The sequence below is a fragment of the Anabrus simplex genome, chromosome 4 (assembly GCF_040414725.1).
Source record: "Anabrus simplex isolate iqAnaSimp1 chromosome 4, ASM4041472v1, whole genome shotgun sequence".
Classification (NCBI taxonomy): domain Eukaryota; kingdom Metazoa; phylum Arthropoda; class Insecta; order Orthoptera; family Tettigoniidae; genus Anabrus; species Anabrus simplex.
The window spans coordinates 457,107,653-457,128,216 of NC_090268.1; the positions used below are offsets into that span (position 1 = coordinate 457,107,653).

Sequence of the window (20,564 nt, forward strand, 5' to 3'; positions counted from 1 at the left end):
GCTTGCGGATCAGAAGCTCAGTGCTCTTCTGGTAGCGCCTGATCTCACGCAGGGCCACGGTGCCGGGCCTGTAACGATGAGGCTTCTTCACTCCTCCGGTGGCAGGCGCGCTCTTACGGGCAGCCTTGGTGGCCAGTTGCTTGCGCGGGGCCTTGCCTCCGGTAGATTTACGTGCAGTCTGCTTAGTACGGGCCATCACGTGCTCACTGTCGACTCGTCCCAGGAAGAATGGTGCGGGGGCTTGCTGCCCGGCTGTTTTATTGCTTCGCTTCCCCCACCCTCGGTAGCAGCTGCACTCCCATTGGCCGGGCGGTGCTGACGTCACCGGGGCCAGGCACTTTCAACAAAAGCGAGGGGTCGCGAGTGCCAGTCAGCCTTCGCCGTGCAGCCACGCTCGAGTGCACTTCGGAGAGACTAACCCCGACGCCTGGTACTGGATACCCAGACATCCAGCTTGCAGCCCGTCAAGAGGAGCTCACCGCCGCTAGCACTCGCTAGCCCGTACAGCCAAGGAGAAGCCAGCCTAGTCGCCAGCCTCGCCACTAGCGCTCGCTAGCTGCGCCCCAGCCAAGAAGACAACTGCAGTCAACGGTCGCTTTAGTGGCCACTGAGCTTATTTGTCTGTACAGCTTGGTGTCCTGTGCGCGTGTCTTGCCTGTGGCGTAATCCACGTACAAAAAACTAGCCTGACACGACACAGGCAACAAGTTGAATACCCAGCCCGGTCCGCTACTGCGTTTGACCGTTCCAGTATTTCATCCTTACCTCTCCCAGCCTTCAACCAATAAATCCCAGCCAAGAAAAATCCCGCCATGCCTAACAAGCCACGATCCAGGAACAAGTCCGGTGGACCGAGTAGCTGGACCCCTGTTCCAGACCCTCCTAGAAACTACCAAACTAGGAGCAGCACGTCCCGCGCCCGTTCCACCCCTAACCGCAGCCCCGCCTCGCAGCCCTCTTACAGCCTACCGTCCCCAGCTCTATCGCCCATACCAGAGCCCCAGTCAACCCACAATCCGGAGTTTGATCAGGAAGGCTATTTTGAAAACTCTTTCTCCTTTAGGAGGGGAGGTCGGAACCTGCCTCCCCCTGAAACCAAGATAATTATCATCCCCCTTTTCATCACTGGACATGTGACCCAGAATCGCACTACAATCCTTGGTGCAATCAAGCATCTCATTGAAACTCATATAGTCACAATAGAAGAGACTGCCAGCGAAATACTAATGATTACCCCATTCCCAGAACATCTCACCCTCATCTTAGACATTCTTCTCTCCCTAAAGGATGTCCCCAAGCCGCTGGTACTGCACCCACTTGATTCTCATCCTGACCACAAATCTGACGTCCCGAAAACAGAAGAAGAAGACAACGAAGAAACAGACATCGAAGAAGCAGAAGAAGAAGAAGAAGAAGACGAATTGCAGGAAGAGGAACCTAGTTTCTGCGCCTGCGCAGTTCAAACTGACCCGACTCCACCAGTAGTGGACATCAGCCTTCAAACCGACCCAGCAATCACTTACCCTTCTAATACCACATCTGCCCAGACTCTCACAGAAAGTACTGAATGTACCGAAAATCCTGCAGCAACAACTTCATCTGAGCCTAAGATACCCCCTCCCACCACTACCATTTCTGCCACCAGCACCTGCAGCAGAGCCGCACCCCGCTCCAAGCCTTCACTTGTAGTAATGTGCTACAATTGCCTCCAACTACATCATACCGCCACAACATGCACCAACGAAATCCGCTGTAATAGATGCGGTGAAAACCACCATCACACCACCTGCCCAGTCCCTCGAAAAGAGGCGAAATGTGCAAACTGTAAAGGCAACCACGCCGCATCCTACCCCGGATGCCCATTTCTTAAGAAAGCAATAAAAGCCCACTACATCGCAAATAAGCACCTGCGACACTCGCAACCACCCAGCCACCAACAACAACAACCACCAACTCTCCTCAACCTCAAAACCACCCTGCCACCCAATCACAACCTACCACCACACAACGTCGCACCAGCCATAGAGCTTCTTAAATGTCTCCTCTCACTCCTCACCACTGCAACATAAAGCCATCATCTCCCGAGTCCAAACCCATTTCCCCGTAAATACTGTATGCTCCTGATATACCAATCCGTCGCACGCCTACAAACTCCTACACACCTCTATCGTCTCCAAAGCTAATGCCCTACCACCCTTCGTCGCTAAATTTGATATAAAATTCCCAAAATCGAACCTGCCCTACCCTCCTGAAATACTGGAATATAGGGCTGAAATTACAATGCCACAAGATGGCATAGTCGACTGCAGAGAAGAACAACCAACGGAAGAACGAGAACAGCAAGTTGAACCAAGCAATTCACCAACCAGTTGGCATGGGACAAAGGACCCAGAAAGGTCGGCGGTCCCACAAATGATTCATAACACAACCACGCGACCCCCCTTAGGGGGGTCACGTGGTCTTGCTCTATAGAGACTCGCGAGTGCCAGCCGCATTCTAGCTCTGAACTCGCAGCTCTACTGATCTATCATGACCGGACGAGGCAAGGGAGGCAAGGGACTCGGCAAAGGAGGCGCCAAGCGTCACAGGAAGGTGCTCCGAGACAACATCCAGGGCATCACTAAGCCTGCCATCAGACGTCTCGCTCGCAGAGGTGGAGTCAAGCGTATTTCGGGACTTATCTACGAGGAGACCCGTGGCGTGCTCAAGGTATTCCTGGAGAACGTTATCCGGGATGCCGTCACCTACACCGAGCACGCCAAGAGGAAGACTGTGACCGCCATGGATGTCGTCTATGCTCTCAAGAGGCAGGGACGCACCCTGTACGGTTTCGGTGGTTAAGTCTCCTCCGAGCGTGCTCCCGTTTGTGAGCATGCAGTATTTAAAAAACGGCCCTTTTCAGGGCCACCACTTACCTCTCAAAAGAGCACAGAGTCCCACTTACAGTACTCCTCTAACGTAGCTTGCGCTATTCTCCCTCTCAAAACAGTCATCTCCCCGAAACCTGCACGGAAAAAAAAGCCCTCATTATCAGTTATGATGTCTACATTTTAATGCTAACAAGAGAAAACAAACATTATCTTCCTTGCCGTGCACATCTGATACACAAAGTATTGTAAATATACTACTTTAAGTATCCTTTCCTCTCTAGTTAAGTGTGTGTTCTTACATGCATAGGTCGGTAGTATCCAGCAGTCAAGAACAGAATTATACAGCATTAATGAAATGAAATCTATAATGTACTTCCTTCTTCCTTCCCTTCTGAAAATTAAATATTAAGAGGGGCCTGGAGCTACTTCACTCATTTCCCCCTTAAATAAATAACCTCAAAGGTAAGGCTATTCTTGTGCTCTCCTGGCTAATGTTACAGATGCCCTCATATTTGCAGTGTCTCATTATTGTTATTATTATCATTATTATTAGGAGAGTTGTCTGAACTGCTCTATCACTTCAGGATTTTTCCATACTTCTGTAAGATAGCTATACCAGCATGATAGACAAACAGCTCTTATCTTAAGGTGTTGGTGGCCCTGAAAAGGGCCGTTTATTTATATTTTTCCGGTGAGCCAACGCCCTGACCGAGAACAGGAACTTAAGCCTTCTTCTCAGTCTTCTTAGGCAGGAGCACTGCCTGGATGTTGGGCAGAACACCACCCTGGGCAATGGTCACTCCGGACAGCAACTTGTTCAACTCCTCGTCGTTACGGATGGCCAACTGTAAGTGACGAGGGATGATCCTGGTCTTCTTGTTGTCACGGGCTGCATTGCCCGCCAACTCAAGAACTTCAGCTGCCAGGTATTCCATGACTGCGGCCAGGTACACAGGAGCCCCAGCACCCACTCGCTCAGCGTAGTTTCCCTTGCGGAGGAGACGGTGGATACGGCCGACAGGGAACTGCAGGCCTGCACGGCTGGAGCGACTCTTGGACTTGCCCTTAACTTTTCCTCCCTTTCCTCGTCCTGACATGATGCTCTGCTGCTCTACTTCGAAAATGATACCGAATCTTTTTTTTTTTTTTTTTTTTTTTTTTTTTTTTTTTTTTTTTACGGGGGGCCCCCGTAGCCCGCTCCCCCGCCGTGACCATCGACTCAATCTACATGGCCTCCGACATGCTATTAATTTCTAAGTAGAAAAGAGATAGCTGGGTAGAGTGGGAAGTGATACAAGGAGTATCTGCCGGTTTCCGAGTCAGACTCGCTACCACGGCAAAGTTTGTATTGGTTGGATAGTGTTAAGGTATGGTATTGAAGGGTCAGGGAAAAACCACATAGGCAGAAAGAAGAAAGAGCCTACATGTAAAACCTGACATCTTTTGATAGCACATGCAAGGATGTGGGCTGGAAAAAGACCAGAGGTTATGTTAGTTAGGAACAGGTAACATGCACGAAACATAAACCAATTCCTTGCAATTTTTGTTATTATGGGGATCAGTCCTTCTTGTCACTGCCGGGTCGGCTCGGGTCTGCTAGCGTCTGGGCTTTGGGCCACAGGTTCGTCCCATTGTCCAGCAGCCAGCAGTCCCTGGTGCCAAGTCTCCTTTTGGAGAGGGGGGAATTAGAGCCAAGCCTTGCATGCAAGGGGCTATCTTCTTCCTCCTGTCGATGTCCCTCTATGCGGTGTTGTTTGAACACACTTGTCACTGCAGATCTAAAACTAAGATTATTAATAACATATGTATATACAAGTTCTCATTGGAGTGCCGGCTGTTTGCCTGCTCTCATGTCCAGCTTACAACCTAGATAGGAAAGAGATAACAAATAGATATTAGTGCTGTTTATAGGGCGCGGGCTTGTGTTCCGCTCCCATGTCTCTGTAGGGGGGCGGGGGTGGATTGACACGTCCTTGGCCGTCTGGCTGCGTTGCCGTCGTCTTCTTAAGTTGTACTTTTTGTCAATCTTCCTCGCCTGGTCCCTGGGTCTAGGACAGCTGAAACATATTTACATATTTACATAGGTGTCTGCAGTGTGTGGGTGTATGTGGTATATAGGTGTCAGCTTGGCGGGAGTGGGTTGGCTATCGGCCCCTCGCCCACCCAACCCTGTGGCTGAACAGAATGTGCTTCGGTGTAGGATACTTTTTGTACAGATCAACGTCGTAGCGTCCGATCCCGCTTATTAACGGGTTGATCTTATTACTCCATGACTTTCTGTACATGTTTAGTGTCTGTTTACGTATTTGGTGCCTTATTGAGCTGACTTTCGCAATACTGCGTAGTTGGCGTATTGGCGTGTCGAAAGGGAGTCTGGTCGCTGCTCGTAGGCATTTATTTTGTATTAATTCCAGCTTATCCAGGTTCGTCATTGCAGTGTACCCCCACGCTGGGGCCGCGTACATGATTATTGGTCTGATTAAGGCCTTATACATGTTTATGGCTACTTCCGTTTTAATACTGGACTTTTTGTTCAGTATAGGATATAGCTGGTTAAGTCGTATGTGTGCTTTTCTTTGAATATCATTGATGTGGTGTAGCATGGTGAGCTTTCTGTCTAGGATTACTCCTAGGTATTTGACTTTGTCATGCCACACTATATCTTCGTTGAAAAGCTTTAGCGCTTTTATGTTGACTGGTTTGCGTGTGAGTCTGTTCTTCTTAGTGAACAGCACTGCTTGGCACTTGTCAACATTGACCTTGATGCGCCATTTCGTTAGCCAAGGCTCGAGAGTTCTTAGTGCTACTTGGAGCCTCTTTCGAGCGCACGCTAGCTGTGGATGTTGAACTGAGATAGCGGTGTCATCAGCGTAGAGGTGTGTGGTAGTGAGTTCTGTCGTAGGCATGTCGTTTGTATACAGGACGAAGAGGATTGGGCCGATAAGGGACCCTTGGGCTACGCCCGCTCTAATCCTGCGAGTACTTGACAGCGTGTTATGTACGTCTACTTTGAACTCTCGGCCCTCCAGATAAGATTTAATAAGTCTTATATAGCCTGGGTGGAATTCGTGGTCTATTAGTTTCGCTAGTAGGCCTTCGTGCCAGACTTTGTCAAATGCTTTCTGGATATCAAGGAAAACCGTTCCTGTGTCTCTTCGTTTGTTGAGACCTATGGTGGCTTGTTCTATGAATCGAGTGAGCAGTTGTGGGGCAGAATGTGCGTTCCTAAAGCCAAACTGCTCGTTGCGAATTATGCCTTTTTCCTTGATATGCCCTATTAACCTTTTCAGTAGTATTTTCTCGAATACTTTACTGAGGGCGTCCAGAAGGCTGATGGGTCTGTAGTTGTTGGGGTCTGACTTGTCTTTGCCTGGTTTTCCAAATACGAGGATCCTAGCCCTTTTCCATTGTTCAGGGTAGTATTGTAGTCTGAACATTGCATTGAAGATGCTGGTAAGTAGTGTTAGGGCTTTGTGAGTTAATTTCTTAATTATTATGTTCTGGATCTCGTCTGGGCCTGGCGCCTTCTTGGAGTTAAGATGACCTATAATCCACTTAATTTCGTGTATATTTGTCCTCTTAACCTCCGGCTTAGGTGCGTTTTCAAGGAATTCTGCTACCTTTGCCTCAGTTTGCCTGATGAAGGCTGGGTCAGATGGTATTTCGTTTGGGGTGAAAGCCGCCTCTATGGAGTCCGCTATGATTTCGGCTTTGTCACGGTTCTCGTATACCGGGCCGTTAGGTCCCTTGATGGTAGGGATGTTGTGTGGTTCTCGCGTGAAGTGTCTCGCTAAGTTCCACACTGGCCTGGTGTTAGTGTCGAAAAGTTTGAGGTGGTTGTTCCACTTTTCCGACCTGTATTCGAGTAGTTGCTTTTGTATTTCCGTGTTTAATTCGTTTTTCATCTCGCGGTCTTCGTCTCTGTGATGTCGAGCCCAGTTACGCCTGTGACTGTTGCGCCTGCGTATTAACTCTTTAATGTGCGCTGGAATCTCGAAAAGAGGTGTTTCTCTGTGTTTGCTTAGCGGTATGCTCGCAGTTGTGGCTGTTTGAATTGCTTCTACGAGGGTTTTGACTGCTTCGTCAATTTGGGCTGTGCTGTCTATTAGCATGCCTTCGCTTCCCTGTAGGAGTGTGTCTAGCTTGCGTTCGAATTTGCCCCAGTTGGCTGCTTTATAGTTGAGCCGGCGTCTGGGGTTTTTCTCATATTCCTCTGGGTTCGCATCTAGTGTAAATATCACTGGTTGGTGCCTCGACCCCAGGTCGTTCACTACCTTAATGCTATGCCTTTGAGGAATATGTCGCAATAGGGCTATGTCAAGTATGTCGGATACGTGATCGTTCGGTGCTAGGAACGTGGGCTCACTGGGGGCTGTTACCACATAGTCCTGGGATAGCATGTGGTCATACAGCCTTGTGCCTGCTGGGTTTGGTTTCAGGCATCCCCAGGTGGCGTGTTTCGAGTTTAAGTCGCCTCCTAGCACTGTGTTTCGATTTAGCCCTAGTACTGTTTCTATGTCCTGAGTGTTAAGGCTTGTCGGTCTGGAGTATGCTGCTATTACATTTATGAGTGTTCCCTGCACTGGTAGGGCTATTCCACATGCCTCTAGCGTGACCAGCTCTGGTATGTCAACCTCCATGTGCTTGATGTCCTTCCTTACCAGGACTGCCACTCCTCCAACTTTGTTAGCCTTATCGCTTCTGTGCATTTTGTAGCCTCTTATAGTGAACTTCCTCCCCGGGGGGAGGAAGGTCTCTGTTAGGAGAGCTACATGTATTGAGTTCGCGGCTAGGAAGGCTTCGAGTTCATATTTCCTGGACCTGACGCCCTGGCAGTTCCATATTAGAACTCGAAGCTCCTGCGTGTTATTGTTATTATTATTATTATTATTATTATCTTCGTTGGGTTGTTCAGCCATCCAGGGTTAGGAGTTCGGAGATTGCATTAGCCAGGTCCCTTAGCCAGGGGTAGGGGAGCATGTTGGCCATCATAACCCCAGTGGTTATGGCTACCGACAGGTTCAGGTTCGGAAAGAATGTTTTCAGGATTTCTTCTATCCTTTCCCTGAACGCCTTTACTGCCATGTTCCCCGCTGGCTGTTGTGCCTGTATCTGTGTTGTTGGTGAGATTGGTGTGGTGAGAGGTGAGGGCGAGGGGGGTGGTGGTGCGGATGCCGGCTGACTATCGGCAGGTTCTCGGCGGGGGGTGGAGCTGGCCTGGGGTGGGCCTTCTAGTAGCTCGGGAAGTGCTGGCGTGGACTTAACCTGCCTTTGTTTGGTTTCTTGGGGCTGGGCCTTCTTGTTGTTCTTACTTGAGGTCTTAGCTCGGACGGTGGTGGGGGCTGGTTGGGCTGAGGGCCCGTGGTTTTGCTTGCCTACCGTCCGTACGGGCTTGAAATTTAAAATGCCTCCGCCTGATGGGCGCTGGTTGTCTGAAGGACCTTGCTTTTGGCCCTTTGTGCCTGACGGGCCTGCGAGACCTGAAGGGTCCTTTGTACCTGATGGGCCTGGGTTCTTCTTGCGTGAAGCGCCTGTGCCTGAGGGGCCTGCTTGGGCCTTAGGGTTGCCACGCTTATTACCCTTTGGCCCTTTGCCTTGATGGGCGGCTTCGTAGTCCTTGCGGCTAGGACAGTCTTTAAAGTTGGCCGCGTGTTTTCCCCCGCAGTTAGCGCACTTAGAGTACGCGGGGTCGTTGCCGTGGGGGCAGTCGCGGGACAAGTGGGAGGCGGCGCATCTGCGGCATCTGGGCTCCAGTCGGCACGCCGCCCCTGGATGGCCATGCCTCTGACACACTCCACATTGGGGGCCAGTGGCTGGGGGGCGGTATGGCTCGACCGACACCAGCATGTTCGCGAGCATCCGCATTTTCCGCAGATTGTCCGCGTCTGGGGTGTCCGCCACTGCAACTAGGAATAGGTTGCCCTTGGCTGGCCTATTCCCTGCCCGCATCCGCACAACGGAGAATGCGGGGATATCCTGAGCTTTCAATGCAAGCTGGATTTCGTCCGCATTACTTCCGTTAACGGGGGTCCTCACTACGAACCGCTTCATAGTGCTATTGGGCAATATTCTTACAAATGTAATATTCAGCCGTTTTAGCACCTCGATAGCGGTTTCGTAGCTCTCAAAGCTCGTCATGTGCAGCCGAATCGCTATATGTGCGTCTACTCTCGGCCTAGAGAAATAATATTTTCTCTCTTCATGCGGCAGCTTTTTGAGGAGCTCCGTTTCGAGTGTCTTGGTGTTGGTGGTGTATACCGTAAGGGGCGGGGGGGTTGACCCCTTACGGGTGATCTGTTTCTTTTGTTGTGGTGGTGGAGGTGGGCTCTGACGAGTCTGCCTCTTGTGTGTGGAGTGCTGGGGTTGGGTTGAGCCGATAGATGTTTCGGTGCTACTATCGACTCGGGTACTTGGCTTATTTCTCCCGCCTGCCTGGGCCTTGCGGCTCAGGGGCTGGGTTACTTTTCCTTTCCCCTTTCCCTTCCCCCTCTTCCTCCCTTTTGCCTCCCTGAAGCCGTCACCCTGGTTTCCCGGCTGGGTGGCTGGGACCTCGGGTTCGGTCACCCCGTGCTGGCTGGGTCCCTCTCCCTCGGAGCTCTCAGATTCGGCCTCCCGGGATGCGCCTGAAAGGTCGATCACCAGTGGGGCCTCGTCCGACTCCGAGTCCGAGTTTCCCGCTCGCCCGGGTGGGAGTTGGACTGTAGTTGGCGCCATCTGCCGAGTCCGTTTCCCCCTCTTATTCCTTCCCTTGTGCGCTGTTGTCTTCGCGCTCGGGTTTGCGGAACTGGGTCCCGCTTTCCCGGCGTCCGACTGGCTGACCACTGGGTTGGGTTCGAGGGTTCGGTTCGTGTTGGGGGGAGGAGTAGCCTCCATTTTGTTTTCGTGTTCCTCCTCAGCCGCTAGCTCAGTGGAGCCATACGACTGTTCCTTCCCGTGTTCGGGTTCCGGCACATCAGGGGCTAGCCCCGGTTCCCGGTCGCCCGAGCACAGCGTCACGCACTCCAGCTCCGCTTCCAGGCTTCGCCTGCTCTTATTTCGGGGGTCAGCCCTGTGGCTGGCCGGCCGATTGGGGAGCGGCTGCACTGGTATGTGCGAGCTGGCTTGTACTGACGGGGTGGTAATCGGAGATGTCGTGATGTATGTAGTAGTGGTGGTGGTGGCGCACGCATAGTTACGCACAGCTTGCCCCGTCAGGTAAACGTTTCCCGTCAGGTTTATTTGCTGGGAGTCAGGGGTAAAGTCTGCTCCCAGCTCCTGCACATTTCGTTTCCTGCTCTCGGAGCACGCTAGGCGCTGAGTCACCTCCAGCTCCCGCTCGGTCGGGTCATTGACCCGAGCGAGGACTGGTAGCGACAAGCTATGCGCGCTTGTAGCATTCCACCCTGCAGACAAGTGCAATATATTATTATTAAACAATATATTGCCAGTTGGGGTATTTGGCGGGGGGCGGCGCTGTGATAACTGCGCTATGCCCTCCGCTGATGTACTGACGGCCGTAGAGTGGTCAGAGTGCCGTAATAACGACAGCTCTTCACTCTCCGTCATTTCTAGAAGTTCTCGGAGTTTTGTCTGTGTGGTTCCAGGCTTGCCGACAAATTGCTCTTTCCGAAGCGTGACATTGCTCTTTTCTGAAGTACAAGCCTGGTTCCGTGTGTGTAGCTGTTGGGACATACGAATTCGAGCTAGTAGACGCGGGATGATCCGTTGTTAAGCGGGTCCCTGGCCTACAGATTCCCTATCTAACCCTAGGTACCGAGAGGCGGTAACCGGCTGGGACAGGTAGTGTATTCTCTCGAAGTTCTCGGTGAAAGGAGAGAGAGAGCGCAGCGAGAGGCACGTACGTGCTTCCCCTACGACAGTCAGCTCGTCCTTGTCGATACCGAATCACTCTGCGCACCAGTTTTGTAGCCTGCAAGGTTGCTCAACGTTACGAGCCAACCAATAAGGCTGCAGTAAGCTTGCGCTCATTGGCTAGTCGCATGCAGCCCTCTCGGTCTTAAAAAGAATTGCAAGGGGCCCGCAAAATTTTATTCGAGATCTGGCTTGTGAACTGAGCGGATCTGCTGTACGAGTGTGCTTGGTGAGTGCGCGCAGTGATAGTTGTACTGACGGGCGAGATCGGTGTGTTGCGGGTTGCCTGCTGCTAGTCACCCCGCGCTGCTATTGGCTCTCTGGTACGACCGAGCGACCCAACGATGGACACGGCTGGTCCCCCGCCTGGCGGCGGGGACACCAAGAGGAAACGGGCCCCGGCTTCGATGACGACCCCTGCTACAGACTCGGACACTGGTTTGGTAAAGTTGACGGAGGTTGCTGGTTCAACCACCAGCACCTCTACGATTACTCTCCTGCCGGAAGGCACCACTTTAGATGACCAGGCTCGCTTATTGGCCTCTTTTGCCGCTGCTAAAGCTGCTGAGGATAGTCAATGGAAAACGGCTCGGATGGTGAAGGGAAAATCTAGACCCCGCTATGTCCTCAAAAAGAGAACTGCTAACGGCCAAACATTAGTTTATAATAAGGATTTAAATTCATACGCCCCTCTTTCGGCCCTACCCACCAGTGGTAGCAACGGTCCAGAGGCACTAGTGCCTGCCCAGTCGCCTACTCCCCGGACGGCGACCGAGGCCGCCCCCTCGACCAGCGCCTCCCGTTCGGCGCCACCACCGTCTGTGTGTGACGGGAATGGGACTGCCACGACAACCGCTCCTGGTGGAGAGGTCGAGCATATGGACACCACGGGCCCCCCCCCACCCAAGAAAAAGTCGCTGCCGCCGGTAGTTGTCTTTGATAAGACCAACTATCAGCAGCATTTCAGGTATTTGCAACAGCGGTGCACTGGTGACCTTAGGGTCATCAACACAAGGGAGGCCCTCAAATATCATGTCGACAACGAGGAGGACTATCAACTGTTGACAAAATATTTCGACTCCACCAATGCTCACTTTTACACTCACCAGCTGCCCTCCAAGCGGCTGTTGAAGGTAATCATCCGGAATATCGTGTCAACAGTTGATATCGATTGGGTCAGGGAAGAGCTGATTGCGCTTGGCTATCAACCCAAGGACATTTATCAATACACCAGGAGGGATGCCACCACCCAAAAGGTTATCCCCCTTAGCGTAATCAGTGTCACGCTTCCTAATGAGGAATTTTCCAAAACCATTTACTCTGTTCACTACTTGTGTGGTGCCAAGGTAAAAATTGAGGCTTACCGAGGCAGGGAAGGACCTTCCCAATGTTTCAAGTGCCAGAGACTGGGGCACACTGCCAACTACTGTAAAATGCCTTTACGATGCGTTAAGTGCGGAGATAACCACTTGGCTGCGGCCTGCCCGCTCACACCGGAGGCTTCCGCCAAGTGCGTTAATTGTCAGGGGGAACATCCAGCTTCGTGGCGAGGGTGCAAACTCTTTCGGGAGGCTGTAACCAAACAGAAAACTGTAGTGCAACTGAAAGCCCAGAAGAAGAGTGCACTGCCACCCTCGAAACCTGTGACCGAGGGGGTTTCGTTCGCGAGCCTCTTCGGTGGCGCTGCTGCCCCCTCCTCATCTCCCACTCCCTCCCCTAGTAGTACTGGAAACTCCTTCCCCGACCTCGGCGGTTTAGCTGACATCATCGATCTGCTTCGGCAGATTGATTTTTCCAGACTTATCCCTATACTCAAGGATACCATGACAAAATTGAGCTCGTGCAATAGCACTCTTGACAAAATCCTGGTGCTGATTGATGCCGCTATGCGGTATTTCTCAGCCCCTTAGACGACGCGACTGACGCCACGGACTATGGACTTAAGGGTTGGTGCTTGGAATTGTCAAAGTGTTGTCGGTGAGAGATATGAGCTTGAGGCTTTTATCTCTGACCATAACCTAGACATCATGCTACTTGGTGAGACGTTTCTAAAGGAGCATATGCCTTTCAAAATTAAAAATATGGTAGTCTACCGGAAAGACAGAGTCGGGATGAAGGGCGGGGGTGTTGCTGTGCTGGTTAAGTCTAGTCTTACCCATCACGTCCTCGACCCCCTCCCCCACTCCGTACTGGAATCCCTCGGGATTGAAATCCGACATCGGGACTATCATTATCGCTTATTTACAGCATACCTGTCACCTAATGCACCCTTCAATCTGGTGGAACTAAATGCTCTTTTGGAGAACCCTAGCCACGTACCCACCATAGTGGCTGGTGACCTCAATTGCAAGCATCCCGACTGGAACTCCAGGGTAGCCAATCCTCGGGGGAGAATCTTAAGTGCTTACATGAGAGACAGTGACGTCAAGGTGTGTGCTCCCACGGAGCCCACAATATACCCGGCTAATGGGTTACCTGACGTCATTGATGTGACCGTATCAAAATATTATAACAGAACAATTGATTTTGTTGTTCCACATGAATTGAATTCTGACCACAATCCCATTGTTTTCAATCTTGTCTGGGAGCGCTTGGAGGGGCCAACTCGTTCGATCCCTCCCATCAACTTGGACTACCACAAGTTCAGGAAACATGTGGATCGAAATTTTAAACCTTTTGACATCCGCACCCGGGATGATGTTGACCGGGCAGTCGAGCATCTTACTGGTAAGATTCTCAATGCACGGAAACACATCCAGGCTGTTGCCCGAAATTCTCGTTCGGCCCGCGGTCCACAAGTTGAGGAGGGCCTACCCGATCTCCTCAAGGATTTGATCAAGATCAAAAATCTCTATCGGAAGAGATGGCAACTCTATCGCGACCCAGATGACAAGGCAGAATACCAGGAACTTGCCCGTGTCGTCCGCCAACGGCTGCTGGAACACAAGATTGAAAAATGGGAAGAACTCTGTCGCACTCTCACTGAAAACGACTCAGACCGTGAGTTTTGGAGGGTTACTCGCAGTCTGACTCGAACACGAGAACCCCGTCGAGCACTTCACGGCCGCCGGGGTCTCGTTTTCTCCCCTCTGGAGAAAGCTGAAGCTTTCGCTGACTCCATTGAGAGTCAGTGTGTAGTACACTACACCCGCCACGATGACGACCGTACCGACCGACAGATTGAACGAAAAGCTTCAGCTCTCAGGCAAAGTAGGACGCCACGAGACACTGTGACTGACATCACACCAGCGGAGGTCCGCCGGTGTATCAAAGGACTTAGTGAGAATAAGTCTCCCGGGGCTGATAGGGTCACTGTTAAAGAAATCAAGTCCCTCCCATACAGGGCTGTGGTATTTCTAGCTGCCCTCTTCACGGCCTGCCTTTCCCTGGGTTATTACCCAACGGCCTGGAAGACGGCAAAGATTTGTCTGATTCCCAAGCCGGGGAAAGACAGGCTCTTTCCACAGAATTACCGCCCTATCAGCCTTCTCTCCCACTTGTCCAAAATTTTCGAGAGACTTATTCTCAAACGCCTCAATTCATACCTTGTAACCAGTAGGATATTGAGACCGGAGCAGTTTGGTTTCCGGGCCAAACGCTCAGCTCCATTGGCGGTATTGCGCCTGGTCCAATATGCTACGAGATCGTTCACATTACGGCGTAGCGTGCCAGCGGTCTTTTTCGATGTCGATAAAGCTTTTGATACCGTCTGGCACGATAATCTACTTGTGAAACTGGGGGAATTATACAAAGTCCCTCTCTACCTACTCAAAATTATTCAGTCCTATCTTCGGGATCGACAGTTTTTTGTCACCTGCGATGGTGAGAACTCCACCCCTCGGCGCTTATTGGCAGGAGTGCCTCAGGGAGGGGCACTATCGCCTACCTTGTACGCCCTATATGTGAACGATCTCCCCAAGGTAGCGGGAGTAGAAATTCAGCAATACGCTGATGACATTGCAGTTTATACCGCTCAGCGAAGATATTGTGATGCCACAGCGAAAATGCAAGCCTGGATTAATCAATTTTTATCCTGGTGTACCAAGAACAAGGTCAAAATTAACCCGGACAAAACCCAGGCAATCCTCTTTTCGAAGCGGCGTCCGAGGTTTTGTCATCTTAAAATCCGGCGCACCGAGCTGCCATGGTTGAGCCGTGTCAAGTACCTTGGTATGACCCTGGACAAAGCACTAACCTGGAGATGGAATGTGGACCAGGCATTACAGCGAGCCAACGCCAGAACAGTAGCATTGCGCCCTCTGCTGCTGAATCGGCATCTCGGCGATCGTATCAAGAGGTCCTTGTACCTTGCGTGCGTTCGACCTATCTTCCTATATGGCTGTGAGGCCTGGTGCTACATGGCCAAGACGCACATTCGGCGACTCCAGGTGTTCCAGAACAAGGTACTGCGGCGCATGACCGGTTCACCATGGTACACATCAAATTTGAGGATTCGTCAGAATCTCCAAATACCCACTGTCCAGCAGCAGATCTTCAAACAGGTTAGGATGACAAGATCTCGGATCACCCTGACTCAATCGAATGATGAGGGTCTTCTCTTGCTCAAACGGGTCATCAGGACCAAGAAGCCAACAACACGTTACCGCCACCGCGGCCCTTGGCTCCTGTATAACAAATTCTAGTTTCGGCCTTTTCCAAATTTTTCACAACGTTGTTCAGGTAATCACTAAAAGGTACTAAATTCTGTTTCAATAAGACTGACCCACTTCCTAGTTGACATCATGTTATGGCCCAGCGATGAGGGGGTTTCAATTCTGCCCCACCTTCTCCGGTGGGAAAGAGTGATTTTTCCCCCGCCAGTGTAGGTAACTCGCGACTTTTTCTGACTCATCAGGTAACCACGGAAACAGATGAGTAAGAGGGCACATTTTTTCGCCCTGGGGCTCCCATATACTTGATCTCACTAGAAAAAAAAAAAAAAAAAAAAACCCGCAAAATTTACTTTCTAGGAGACATCCGAGACAACCATGCCACCCAAGACAAGCGGAAAGGCAGCCAAGAAAGCCGGCAAGGCCCAGAAGAACATCTCCAAGGGAGACAAGAAGAAGAAGCGCAAGAGGAAGGAAAGCTATGCCATCTACATCTACAAGGTGCTTAAACAGGTACATCCTGATACTGGCATCTCCAGCAAGGCGATGAGCATCATGAACAGCTTTGTCAACGACATCTTCGAGCGCATCGCCGCTGAGGCTTCCCGTCTGGCCCACTACAACAAGCGCTCCACCATCACCAGTCGGGAGATCCAGACTGCCGTCCGCCTCCTGTTGCCCGGTGAGCTGGCCAAGCACGCCGTCAGTGAGGGTACCAAGGCAGTTACCAAATACACCAGCTCCAAGTAAGGTGCCAGGTTTTCTGCCTTGCTGCATTCTTAACAAACGGCCCTTTTCAGGGCCACCACACCTTTAAAAAAAAGAGCAGCATCTGTTAGCCTTGTTATCAACTCCACTCTGATTTTATCTATCTGTCCTACTTCATATACATCGAAAGACAGTGCAAAACATTCAAATCATAAGCTAACGAGGGAAGAACTACTACTACTACTACTACTACTACTGCATTACCTTATTGCTAAAAATCCTCCTGCTTTGTCCTTTACAATGAAAACCAGACCAACCCCCATGGCACTACAGCCCCTAAGCAAGCAGGCTGAGTGGACCTCAAAGCAGCCATTAGAACGAGGTAAAATTCCTTTGCCTGGCCGGGAATTGAACCCGGGCCCCCCAGCTACGAGGCAGGCACGCTGCCCCTGCGCTACAGCGCCGGCCCCTTCACAACCACCTTCAGTAATTATTATTATTATTATTATTATTATTATTATTATTATTATTATTATTACAACCCTAGACACTTCCCGTGTGTGTGTGCGCGCGCGCGCCAGCGCGCGCGTTTTTTTGGGGTTAGGTTACGAGAAGTGGGGTTAAGTCGAGTTAGGTTACGTTTCGCCGCGGAGCGCGACAACCACCCGCGCCCGCTCCGCGACGGCGACCTCCGAGCACACCCCTGCACCATTGCCAACGCCCCCGCGCCACAAAGACCTCCAGGAAACTCGCTTTGCGGTTCGTATGGACGTTTCAAGCTCCGTTCTCTCGCCAACGGCCATACCATGTTGAATACACCGGTTCTCGTCCGATCACCGCAGTTAAGCAACATTGGGCGTGGTCAGTACTTGGATGGGTGACCGCTTGGGAACACCACGTGCCGTTGGCTCAATTCCCTTTTTACCAAGTTTCCCAGTCCCAGTACGACAACTTACTTTCAACTTTTGCCTCAGGCCAGCAGAAATTGCTTAAATCACGTTTTTTGTTACGTCTGAAACTAGCTAGACCTTTTGCTGCTCTTCGACCCCGTGTGGCTATACAGGAACGAAGCTTAGCGTAGTATTGCATTTCCTCCTAGGTGACCGGCCTAACCTGGCGGCGGCGACATCATTATTATTATTATTATTATTATTATTATTATTATTATTATTATTATTATTATTATTATTATTATTATTATTCGTGTCTCTCTCTCTCTCTCTCTCTCTCTCTCTCTCTCTGTGTGTGTGTGTGTGTGTGTGTGTGTGTGTGTGTGTGTGTGTGTGTGTGTGTGTGTGTGTGTGTGTGTGTGTGTGTGTGTCGACCTAGGGGACCCTTGCTGAGCCTAGCACCGCTTCCAATTACTCGTGCCAGGATTTTAACTTTCGTACCTCCTATCGTACGTCCCTATGTCTAAACTTGCTGTTCTTATTCTTTTAGGTTAGTGTAGCTTATCCTGCAGGCCTCTTATGGCACATAACATCATTCTACGTCCTATTTCTCCCAATATTAAGATTATTAAAGGGCGGAACGAGGCTTCCAAACTCCCCGCCCACCTTGAAAATCGCGAGGAAGGTGGTTTCCATGCAACGTCATCGACACTGTCGTGATTACAATGAAAGCCATGTCCTAGCAACCGACCGCGGCATTTAGCAGCCCCTCAAAGAGTCGAACAATTTCCTTTTATGTTCTTCCAGGTAAGTAGCTATTCAAATTACGACACGGTTCGGCAATAAGTTACAAGTTTGTAGTACGCTCGTGTCTCTCCCGGGCTTCCTTACGAACGGTAGGGCACCAGTGCAGTACAGTGGCCTACACACAGCCCGCTATCTTCGAAGTGCGTGTGTTGCGATGTAACGTAGTTTTGAAGCCTAGGAACTTGTAAAACTCTTTCATTTCTATCAAAGACGAGACGCCCTTCAAATAAGACTGAGAAGGTAACCTTTTGACGACAAGGGTTAGTTCAAAGAGTCGTGACGTTTTAGGTTAGGTGAAGGGAGGAAAGCACTCGTTTTTGTTGTTTGTACGTCAGCTGACCGATCTTTTGGCAAGTGATAAATTGAGTAGAACGAATCGGAACTCCGGATAGTTACTGTTACCGTCCTAGAATTAAAATTAGACCATTCTGAGCCCTACTTGACAGGTTCGACACCGGCTCACTCGCGTGATATTTCGATGGTCTGTAGATATGGGCGCATAAAAAGAACTCCTGCGGGACAAACTTCCGGCACCTCGGCATCTACGAAAGGCGTAAGATAATAGTGAACATAACCTTACTAGTAGTACCACCACCACCATTACTGCTACTAATACGACTATTACTTAAGGCAGTGGACAATTTCGAACTCAAGCAATAATGTGTCCATTTGCTGACCACCTGATCACTGCCTCTTGCCTTACTACTACAGGCTAGCGTTCAAGAAGAAAGAAAGAAAGAAAGAAAGAAAGAAAGAAAGAAAGAAAGAAAGAAAGAAAGAAATAAGTTACCGTTCTTCCCAAGTCAGGTTAGGATTTCTGCATCAGACACGGCTAGGGCTGATCGTGGATCTACTAATACCTAACATGCTCAATTGTGCACCGTTATATCATCACCAGTCGTGAAGTCACAGCTGCATCTTCTAATTACAGGGTAGATGCTACATATTTTGGGCAATATATAACCCAGGTTTGGCTTGGATAACCTAAAAATATTCAGGTACTGGGTCTGGCCTGGTTATATCAAGTGTCACCCTAGATCAGCAGGGCTAAGAATCATCAGGTCTCTGTCATGAATTTAAATGGCTTAGTACCCCTCATTATGGTGTACCTCTCTTCATATTTGAGGGAAGAGGAGTAAAACTTAAAACTTTATTGCCTGTCTTAAACCAACTGCTTTCTTTGGGGTATTGTCTAGCACAAACTTCTAAGGCGACCACATCACCCAGCCCGATGCTCGAATACTGCTTGGGCAGGGGTGTAGGTGGTGGTTAGTGGTTGCAAGAAGGGTCCTGGAAGGGAGGGATAATAAGCCAGTACGCCACTTGCTCTTAAGTCTGTACCTTTCATTATACGGTTTCATTAACTATTTTTTACACCTGCCCTGTAGTATGGTACCATTTAGTAAGAGGTCTCTAGAGTTTGGCCTAGTACAACCTTCAATGAAAGTAGTTTTCAGGAGTGGTTAGGTACCCCTATACTTACTTTCTTTCTTTCTTTCTTTCTTTCTTTCTTTCTTTCTTTCTTAGATTACAAGGTGTCGGTAAAACAGCTGATCGTTGCTTATGTACAAAAAAATGTTCATACATGGGCTTTCATTCGCTGAGGTAAATGATAATGATAATAATAATAATAATAATAATAATAATAATAATAATAATAATAATGGCAAGAACACAAAGGGTCCTTTTCTCTGCAGCTGATTTTTAGCATGAAGGACAGAGGCTGTCATGATGATGATGATTACCGAGTGATACCGTTAAGCTAAAACCCAGTAGGGGATTAATATTAACAGCAGGGAACGTTGTGCAGAATCATTCAGTAAAGATGTAATGGCAGGGGGGGGGGGGAAGAGGGCGTTCAGTATAATACACCATCAACCCAAGTACAGTGCATATTTAGCTCTATGTTATGTTATGCTCTCTCTGCTCTCTGTACCTTTATTTGGCCCTACAACTTGTCTCACCAAGTGAAGGAGATCTTACACATAGTTACTGTACTGTACTTAATTTCACGCTGACTTCAACTGCTAGTAGGATACGCACGTCGAACCATGCAGAAACCTGCACGATTTCAAACGACTGCCGACTAGATAGCGACTAGGCCGAAGAAAGAAAGGGCATCTTATAAATCGAGAGCGACAATTCATTTTCGAGGTTAGGGTTACCGCATGGTTCTCTTAGCCAAAGAAATCATGAAACCATTTTGCGAGTAAAAACTGATGTTACCTGAATTTTGGATACAGTTATTACTACCATCATCATCATCATCATCATCATCATCATCATCATCATCATCATACGCTACTCTGTATGATGAAGGTGGGTAGCAAGATCGAGTCTCGGCGCGATCAGTTGGCTTCAAATTCTGCTTCACCTCGTTCAGAGTATACATATTCAAGGTAAAAACAAGAGCTTCTCTCAAAAAATAAACTCCTATTGAAGGGTCATTAAACACAACTTCTTCTTCTTCTTCTTCTTCTTCTTCTTCTTCTTCTTCTTCTTCTTCTTCTTCTTATTATTATTATTATTATTATTATTATTATTATTATTATTATTATTATTATTATTATTATTTTCCTTTCTTTCTTTCTTTCTTTCTTTCTTTCTTTCTTTCTTTCTTTCTTTCTTTCAGGACCATTTAAGTGAGATGTTAGCTGTATGAGTGTTGCAGCACCTCAAACCTTTACATTTTTTCCTTGTAAGTTGTGGCAATGTCTTGCAGAGAAGTTTGTTGGGAAACCATGGTCCTTCCTTCCTTCCTTCCTTCCTTCCTTCCTTCCTTCCTTCCTTCTTTCCTTCCTTCCTTCCTTCCTTCCATCCATCCAATA

At 49.5% G+C, this 20,564-nt stretch overlaps 1 non-coding gene across 1 annotated transcript; it reads left to right on the forward strand.

Annotated features, from left to right (window-relative positions):
* The first annotated feature begins 16,830 nt into the window (after positions 1–16,830).
* On the forward strand, positions 16,831–16,949 carry LOC137500640 (5S ribosomal RNA). Its single transcript, XR_011018148.1, has one exon. It is a non-coding gene; the product is annotated as a 5S ribosomal RNA (ribosomal RNA).
* Positions 16,950–20,564: the final 3,615 nt, after the last annotated feature.